Raw genomic sequence first — 9526 nt, forward strand, 5'->3', positions numbered from 1 at the left:
CTAGATAGGGCCATTTGCATTTGTGCAAGTGCATTGGCCACAGCAGTTTGCAGAAAAAAATTAGTGTTGTTACTGGTTTAAATCACTGGGCCTGTTTGCTTTGGTAAAACCTCCTGAACGTCTTGATCTTAAGTTATCAGAGAGAAAAGGTGAGCACACATTAGCAGGTGCTGGGCTAACGGCCTGTCTGCGACTTGCTGAGGCATATTGATTTGTAACATGACACTGCTCTATTTAGTGTTTTTATGGTTTTAATCACTTGCTCCATTTGTTCCAGAGAGGTAAAGTCCTCTGTGGATAATTCAGCTCCTGGTAGAAAAAAATCTCCTGAAAAATGAACACTAAAGGCAAATTAAAAATGTTTCTGTGTCATTAAACAACATCCATCGATCCACTTTCTAACCACTTATCCTCTTGAGAGTCGCGGGGGGCTGGAGCCTATCCCAGCTGACATTGGGCAAGAGGCAGGGTACACCCTGGACAGGTCGCCAGACTATCACAGAACTGACACATAGAGACAGACAACCATTCACACTCATATTCACACCTACGGACAATTTAGCTATTACCAATTTAATTGGTAATAGCTAAATTGCAGGTTATTTACCAATTAACCTGCATGTCTTTGGACTGTGGGAGGAAACCGAAGCACCCGGAGAAAACCCACGCTGACACGGGGAGAACATACAAACTCCTCACAGAAGGGCTCCCACACCCAGGATCAAACCAGGAACCCTCTTGCTGTGTGGCGACAGTGCTAACCACCACACCACCGTGCTGCCTAAACAACATCTATATGAATATTATAAATTTTATTTATTTCATGATTTTAACTTCTTCACACAAGATGTATCTACAGTACGTCACTGCTAAAGCAGGTTGTCACTGGAGGCATCAACTCTGCACATCACATTTGTGTATGTTACACTTAGACCACATCTGGCTCCCAAACTACTTCTGGCTCCCAAACTAGTTGTGATGTCACAAAATCAAGCTCATACGTACAGGTCTTAAACTATAAACATAGTCAAAGGTAACCACAGAGAAGTGTTCCCGTTATGGCAGATGAAAAAAAAAGCTAATTTCTAGTATCACTTCTGCTGCACATACATCAGTCTGCACAGTGAAGGTCAAACAACCAAGTGATGTTAGAATAAGAAAAACTTTTTTTCATTGGAGGGGGACTTGTTAAACAGAGACAACAAAATCAGTTAAAACTAATAATGTGAGCAAAAACTCATGTCTGTGTTATCACCATAGCAAAGTTCATCTCCATCACAAAGAGGCCAGTTGGTTAAGAAAGAAGGGCATCAGGTCAGCGCTGGCTGGGTGTAGTTTGTGCTCGCCAGATTGTGGCTCCATGTGGATTCACTTAGTGGTGCAGGTTGCATTTCCACAGCACGACTTTCTAGAGCTCGGTTCCACTTAAGAGACACATAAACAGAGCAAATACCTTTAAATCCATTTCTCACTGAAGTACACATTTTCTTGAGTTCTGGAAACAGCTGAAGCTGTCAACTACCCATGACTCATCAAATTGTTATGTCAAATCAACGGGTGAGGTAAGTTCCCAGAAAGCTTTGAAAACTTTACCAAGAGGTGGAAAGTACCATTTTCGAGGAATTATGTCACCAAAATGAGTCAGTAATAAAGGTGCAGGTACTTCAGCGAAAGGCAAACTGTTTACATACAAGCCACTTTTCCAGGGCTCATTGCACAGAGATAGCTTTGTACATTAAATGAAAACAGATACTTTGGTCCCTCAAGAACTGCTTTGATTTCATGCCAGGAGCCTGCCTCAGTTCCTAAAATCTAATCTAAGGATTTGGAAGAGTCCTGAAGCACGACAACAACTCCCCTCAAAAGCAGTTTTCCAGTGAAACCACGCTGTGCTGAGGTCCTTCCAGACTCTCTGGGCTGTATGGACGAGTTGGGGAAAAAGTCTCCCTGGCCTGTTTGCTGTGAGCGTAAACCAGACATCTTTAATGACTGAGCTGAAAAACACAAACCTGCGCAGAGAATCCTCATAAAAGACACTAATGATTGATGTTTACCATGAAGCACAGTCTGCTTTGAGGTAACAGCGCAGACATTCCAACACAATCTGCAGCTGCAACCTGCCCCAAAGAGCACGTTTCCACACACCACTCTTCACCTGGGCTGCACTGACACATGAAGCAATGCGCCCAATCTCAGAGGCAAATTAAGTTTGAGATTACATTTTGTGAGATGCTTAAGTTTAACATGTTTTTTTTAATGTAACTGTGCTGTATCACAAATGTTTTTCTGTGTTGTTAACAATAATGTAATATCATATCTGACATTAAGCATTTGCTATTTAACGTGGAACTACACCCATTTTCAAAATCCATAAGTGTCATTCCTATGGTCTAAAAGAGTCCAAGCATATAAGTAAACATGAACAACTAGTGTGCTTAAGGCAACCAGGGGGATATTTTACGTAAATGGGGACATTTTGTGTTTCAGAAGGGAGAACACTACAACAGGATTAAGCTCATTCCCATTTAATGTCTGTGAAGCAGCTCCAAAATTACAACCATATCTGACACTTTAAATACAAGCATGCTAAGTGATTAACATTCATCACCTCTCACTGCTGTGATATTTCGCCAACATTGATTTCCGTAAACTGAGCAAACAGTGACCCCTACTGTCTGAAACAAGATCCTACAGTCCCTGCAGGAGGAAGCTGTGCTGGGCTACATTATTCATTCATTCATCTTCTAACCGCTTCATCCTCTTGAGGGTCGCGGGGGGGCTGGAGCCTATCCCAGCTGACATTGGGTGAGAGGCAGGGTACACCCTGGACAGGTCGCCAGACTATCGCAGGGCTGACACATAGAGACAGACAACCATTCACGCTCACATTCACACCTACGGACAATTTAGAGTCACCAATTAACCTAGTCCCCAATTTGCATGTCTTTGGACTGTGGGAGGAAGCCGGAGTGCCTGGAGAGAATCCACGCTGACACGGGGAGAACATGCAAACTCCGCACAGAAGGGCTCCCATGCCCGGGATCAAACCGGCAACCCTCTTGCTGTGAGGCGAGAGTGCTAACCACCACACCACCGTGCCGCCCGGGCTACATTATGTCACTCTGAAAGGTTTCAACATTAATAGTGTTTTTGTCTGTTTAACTATCAATGTCAGTCGAATGTTTAAGTTTATCTAATAAATTGTTTTTTATGTTGTTTCACAGGATTATGATCTGTTTAAAGGGGTGCACCCTGCAGTAGGTAACCTGCCTGGTATGTTGTAGATGAGCAGTACAATCAGGGATATCCTTCGTAGCAGGGAGAGGCTGGGTGCTGCAGTAACTGAAAAACCTTACATCAGTGTTTGATTTTAAAGCTTGAACTCACCCTATACTTCACCTGTGCAGGTGTAGGTTCCAGTAAGGTGAAGCTGAGAAGGTAAAATGCCCTTTACTGAAAGAGGGCGAGAAAGGAGTAAGCTTTTAATCTGCTTTGCTTTAGCTTTATTCAATTTTGCTGAATTTCCTAAAGCCCATTCTCGCCTCTGTTTCAGTAATCTTCTTTCTAATAAATGCCAGGTTTTTTTCCCCCTCTCACTTCACTTCTTCAACATCTCTATTAAAGTTTTATGGCACTAAACACTGCTTTTGATGTGATGTGACAGCTCAACAGTTACATTATGTTATGTTATGTTATGTTATGTTATGTTATGTTATGTTATGCATGATTATTCAGAGCACACTGAGACAAACTTTAAGACAGTATGAAATGTCCACAAAAACCTTTGGCATATTAATTATAAAATGATAAAATACTGAAGATTACTACATTTTTTGGGGGGAGGGGAGGGGGGTGCAGATAGATTAAAAAAAATACATAGAATTATAATAACTATGCTGAGGATTGTAAAGTGTGCATGCTCTGCAGATAGGTCCATACAGGTTTTCCTGTTAAGTGCAGGTGCATTAGATTCTTCCTGGCCGGCTGACTTTGGAGCCTTTGTACAAGTTACGATCTCGAGGTTATATAACAACACTGTATTTGTATGTATATTTGTATATATATACATATATATATATATATATATATATATATATATACAGTACAGGCCAAAAGTTTGGACACACCTTCTCATTCAATGCGTTTTCTTTATTTTCATGACTATTTACATTGTAGATTCTCACTGAAGGCATCAGAACTATGAATGAACACATGTGGAGTTATGTACTTAACAAAAAAAGGTGAAATAACTGAAAACATGTTTTATATTCTAGTTTCTTCAAAATAGCCACCCTTTGCTCTGATTACTGCTTTGCACACTCTTGGCATTCTCTCCATGAGCTTCAAGAGGTAGTCACCTGAAATGGTTTCCACTTCACAGGTGTGCCTTATCAGGGTTAATTAGTGGAATTTCTTGCTTTATCAATGGGGTTGGGACCATCAGTTGTGTTGTGCAGAAGTCAGGTTAATACACAGCCGACAGCCCTATTGGACAACTGTTAAAATTCATATTATGGCAAGAACCAATCAGCTAACTAAAGAAAAACGAGTGGCCATCATTACTTTAAGAAATGAAGGTCAGTCAGTCCGGAAAATTGCAAAAACTTTAAATGTGTCCCCAAGTGGAGTCGCAAAAACCATCAAGCGCTACAACCAAACTGGCACACATGAGGACCGACCCAGGAAAGGAAGACCAAGAGTCACCTCTGCTTCTGAGGATAAGTTCATCCGAGTCACCAGCCTCAGAAATCGCAAGTTAACAGCAGCTCCGATCAGAGACCAGATGAATGCCACACAGAGTTCTAGCAGCAGACCCATCTCTAGAACAACTGTTAAGAGGAGACTGCGCCAATCAGGCCTTCATGGTCAAATAGCTGCTAGGAAACCACTGCTAAGGAGAGGCAACAAGCAGAAGAGATTTGTTTGGGCCAAGAAACACAAGGAATGGACATTAGACCAGTGGAAATCTGTGCTTTGGTCTGATGAGTCCAAATTTGAGATCTTTGGTTCCAACCGCCGTGTCTTTGTGAGACGCAGAAAAGGTGAACAGATGGATTCCACATGCCTGGTTCCCACTGTGAAGCATGGAGGAGGAGGTGTGATGGTGTGGGGGTGTTTTGCTGGTGACACTGTTGGCGATTTATTCAAAATTGAAGGCACACTGAACCAGCATGGCTACCACAGCATCCTGCAGCGACATGCCATCCCATCCGGTTTGCGTTTAGTTGGACGATCATTTATTTTTCAACAGGACAATGACCCCAAACACACCTCCAGGCTGTGTAAGGGCTATTTGACCAAGAAGGAGAGTGATGGAGTGCTGCGGCAGATGACCTGGCCTCCACAGTCACCGGACCTGAACCCAATCGAGATGGTTTGGGGTGAGCTGGACCGCAGAGTGAAGGCAAAGGGGCCAACAAGTGCTAAACACCTCTGGGAACTCCTTCAAGACTGTTGGAAAACCATTTCAGGTGACTACCTCTTGAAGCTCATGGAGAGAATGCCAAGAGTGTGCAAAGCAGTAATCAGAGCAAAGGGTGGCTATTTTGAAGAAACTAGAATATAAAACATGTTTTCAGTTATTTCACCTTTTTTTGTTAAGTACATAACTCCACATGTGTTCATTCATAGTTTTGATGCCTTCAGTGAGAATCTACAATGTAAATAGTCATGAAAATAAAGAAAACGCATTGAATGAGAAGGTGTGTCCAAACTTTTGGCCTGTACTGTATATATATATATATATATATATATATATATATGTGCTCTACTGCTCTAACCCACTCTACGTGCTTATGGATCTCTCTCTGCCTCTCTCTGGTCAACCTGCTGGCTAATGGGCTGCAGGTGAGCAGACAGCCTGCCTTGTCTAAACCTTTGTAAAACATAAACAGTATCATGCAAGTATCTTCAGCAGCCCAAAGATCTGCAGGGGTTGTTAGCATTTTTATTTGATCTTGTTGCTAGTTGTTGTAGCATAGAAATTTGTCTTTGGCTTCATATTTGATTGAGTACGTCATTTAAGTTTGATTAATTTAGTCCCATATTTTTGTTATTTTGCTGTTCGCACATCATGACGCCAAAATACCCCTTTAGTAATTGTGAGAAATAAATATTAGAGTGTGTACTGAGGCCTGTAATCCTTGTTACTAGTATTTCAGTCCAGGGCATGACAGGCAGAAAGTATAATGACTGTCAGCACAAAAGTGCATCTAAGTGCACTACAATCATGTTGAAAAAAGACAGGTGGAAGTTATTTGTTAGCAGCATTAGCTCACCATCAAGAGCATAAAAGTATAGTTTATGATAGGGGTCCTGCTGCTTACAGAACATCAAGGATTAGCACCAGGCTTCTTCAGATTGTTTTCTAGAATGCTTTCACCATGTACAGTACATGACTGCAAAGAATAGTGCTGACTGATTGATATCTATTTCCTCTCTAAAACATTGTATTTGCTGTATTTCATCCTTACTGGCTGTATTAAGAATAATATTTTTCAGTGTGTGTTGGTGCTGTTATTCTATGTATGTTAACCTTCTATTTTTACACTGCCTTGGAGTACAGGCCTTTTACACAGCAGACACACAGACTCATCACCGTAGGACCAGCACAGGTGTTACTTATAACATTAACGATGGCTCCAGTTTATTCAAGTGTCCCAGTAAGCTCTGACAGTGTGCAGTGAACAAGGAAGGACATTAGCAGCACCCTGACATCGAAGCAGGTAAATTGATTTGTATTATTTACACCTGTGCTTTACTTACTGTGACACGACAAAATGTCCTCTGTAAGAAGACTTCAGGGGTGAATTTTCATCGCCAGTAATAACAGTGATTTGCAAGAGGTCTAATGATTTTTGATGAAATATGGTTGAAAATTGTGAGGCATAATCACAGTCTTCTGTTGGAAAAGTGAATATCTTTACAATTTAGATAAACTTTTTCATTATAGTCCATAAATTAAAACAGGAGCATCTACATTTACTGTCAATGGCACTGAACTAGTGTGGTAATATAGTGAGGATCTCTGTAAACATTGTAATGCATTTCTGTAGCCGGCCAGTAGATGGCGACAAAGTACCACACAACCACTGACTGGCTTATCTCCATGGTGTTCTATTGAGGCTCATGCAACATCAGCTGTGACATAAGACACACACCTTTTAGTGGCTATGCTTTCATTTTGTTTTAGGTTTTTTTTGTTCCCCCATGTGACACATCACTGCCTTTATGGTGTTTGTGATGTCCTGTAGTCTGTCAGTGGGTTCTGCAAACTGTGTATTAGTCTGCATGGACATATTTTCTTGTGTGTGTCATCACTGATTGATTGATTGATTGATTGATTGATTGATTGATTGATTGATTGATTGATTGATTGAAGTGATTTGATGATTGGGCACTACTGTAGCTCCACTTTGTCAATACTCCAGCCTTTTCTGTATTTTGCTTACAGAGCAGAAGCCATATAGCTTCCTGCTCTGAAATGATTTTCCCAGTGAAAGTTGTTGCAGTAGGAGACGGTTGTTTAAGCGAGCTCAAGTCCTTGTATACCTCACACATACACACACTCCCACTCCCTCCCACCCCTCATTCACTTACTAACACACACCCATCCATCCTATAGTGGAACAGTTGGCCTTGAACAGTATCAGTTTCATCTTTTGATGCACCATGTCTGCTTGAAAATCCATGAAAACCACACACGATTACACAGTTATCTCCCCCTGCCAACTGGGCTATCAGTAGTTTGGGGGTAGAAGCCGTTGGCACTTTGCCTCACAGGCATTATAAACTGTACCGTCAGCCTGGCTGCCAGCGCTTTTGAAAGAAATCGTGTCAGCTTTGACTCTAACTGGCTGAGATTGAATGAGGTCATTTTTAGGTATTGTGTTACATGTCTAGAGTGTCCATTTTGTAACAGCTGCATGCGATGTGTGGCCGACTGCAGCCCCTGGTCCAGGGCTGACCACCTATTCACCGCACATGGCTGGGCGGTATGCTGTCAGAGACAGACATGGTCCAACTGGAGGAGGTATGAAGGGGGTGGGAGGTTGGTGTCGGACCCCTGGGGTACGTATGTATGCGCCAAAAGCCCGTGTGCACATGTGGTGTGATGAAAAATGGACTTGCATTGTTTGATCCGTGAATGTGAGACTGTGGCGTGAATCACACATTAAGGCTGGTACTGGGGAGAGGACACTGAAGGATTATTATCTGCTCAGGGATCTCTGTCAGGACTCCATACAATAAGGCAAGATACCTCACATTACGCAGCTCTTCTTAAGGTTAAAGTACTCTGGTTCATAAGCTGTGGTTCCCACAATGAACAAAGCTAAATAGTCATAAAAGCCTGCTGACAGTCATTCAGGAAATGCACACATTACGACCAGTGGCAGTGTTTTCGTTGTGGAAAATACTTTCCCATTGTAAAACTTGAGGCTGTTAAGCAGCCTGGAAAATGTTGCCCCATGTCAGCATATAGTTAGAATGAATGAGGCGAAGGCCAGACTCGACTATAGCTGTGAGCTGCAGCCGGTCTTTTGTGTGTGAAACTAGCAGGCAAGACACTGGATAACAAGAGAGAGGGGGGAAAAAAGCTAATTATTTTTAACAGCTTAACACTCCAATCAAATGAGCTTTCTGGCGATTTTTACACACTGTTGTGGCTCACGTCACCAGGGTATATTAAACCTCTTAACAGAATGTCGCCTTTGTTCGCGTGCATTTCACACTAACAAGAGGCCTGTGAGGTGTATATACAGTACAACCCAGTTAGTCTCACACACACACACCCTGTCATGTGATGACACAGACAATAGACCATACAAGCGACAGAAATCCTCCCCCCAAAAAATATTATTTTTTTATATATTTTTTTCTCTCGTGGCTTTAACATTTTGGGGGTTTTGTGCGTGAAGAAGAAGTGACATGCTGTATTTATTCAATGGAAAAGTTTGCAGAGCTTATGAAAAAGACGTTAGTGGTCACGAGGGAATTCTTGTCAAGGTAGCTCAGAATAGATTATGTCCATTTTTCCATACTCGATTGTTTTCCTGCTGCAGAGGACCAGACGTTTTTCAAACTAGAGGCGATGCATCAAACTTAAAGGTCCAGTGTGCAGGGTGCAGGGAGATTTACTGGCAGAAAGTATAATAGTTAGCAGTCCCTCCATGACAAGCATCAGAAAAACACTGTTTTTTTTTAATTTGAAACTGCTATATTCAGTGTTTTTACTGGTTTAAATCATTGGTTTGTTTGTGTTGGAGAAGAAGGGACCTTTTCAGATAATTCTGCTTCTGGTAAAAACCTCCTGATCAATGAATAGTGATGGAATCCTAACTAGGAGTTCACGCTTAGCATACGGGAGAAGTTTCAGCTGGTTGTAATCTGCAATCCTCATCACTAGATGCCACTAAATCCTACACACTGCACCTTACAAAAAAATCACAGAGCCAGAATGCTCTTTCTCAAAGATAGAGTCACCTCAAAAAGTCAAAATTATTGATCGAAAGTGTTATCTAATAGA

This window comes from Epinephelus lanceolatus, chromosome 5 (genome assembly GCF_041903045.1).
Source record: "Epinephelus lanceolatus isolate andai-2023 chromosome 5, ASM4190304v1, whole genome shotgun sequence".
Taxonomy (NCBI): Eukaryota; Metazoa; Chordata; class Actinopteri; order Perciformes; family Serranidae; genus Epinephelus; species Epinephelus lanceolatus.